We start from the raw sequence: 760 nt of genomic DNA on the forward strand, positions 1-760 counted from the left end.
AAGCAATGGTAACTTAAATCAAAGAGAACAATCATAAACTGAAAATACCTCAATTATCATTAATTCAAATAACAGTCTGTAGCATGAGAGAATTCATAAATCAAATTATAATAATCAATTCAAATGTTGGAATAAATAAATAGAAGTAATACTAAAAGAACATTAAACCTGGGATCCAGAGTTGCTCTTAAAACAAGAAGAAATCCTAAATCCTAAAAGAGAGAGAGAGAAGATCTCCCTCTCAACTAAATCTAAATCATTGAAAGGTGAAAATATGCGAGCTCTCCTTTGAATGGAAGCATTCCCACACTTTATAACCTCTGGTCTATGCTGTCTGTACTTGGATCTGGGCCAAAAAGGGCTTCAGAATTCGCTGGGGGCGTATTCTGTAATTTCTGGTGCGTGGCCTCTGTCACGCGTCCGCGTGAGTCACGCGGCCGCGTCAATTGGAGCTTTTCCTTGCCATGCGGTCACGTCAGTCATGCGACCGCGTCATGTGTATTCTGCTTAAGGTGCGCGGTCGCGTCAATCATGCGACCGCGTCGCTGCTGATTCGTGCTTGGCACGCGATCGGTCATCCATGCGATCGCGTGGATACCAGTTTCTTTAAAGCTCCGTTTTGCTTCCTCCTTCCATTCTAGTATGTTTCCTTTTTCATCCTTTGAGTCATTCTGCCTTTAGAAAATCTGAAACTACTCACCACACTAATCACGGCATCGAATAGAAATAAAGGTAATTAAAATAATTAATTTTTAAAGCT

The sequence above is a fragment of the Arachis ipaensis genome, chromosome B07, assembly GCF_000816755.2.
Source record: "Arachis ipaensis cultivar K30076 chromosome B07, Araip1.1, whole genome shotgun sequence".
NCBI classification, from domain to species: Eukaryota; Viridiplantae; Streptophyta; class Magnoliopsida; order Fabales; family Fabaceae; genus Arachis; species Arachis ipaensis.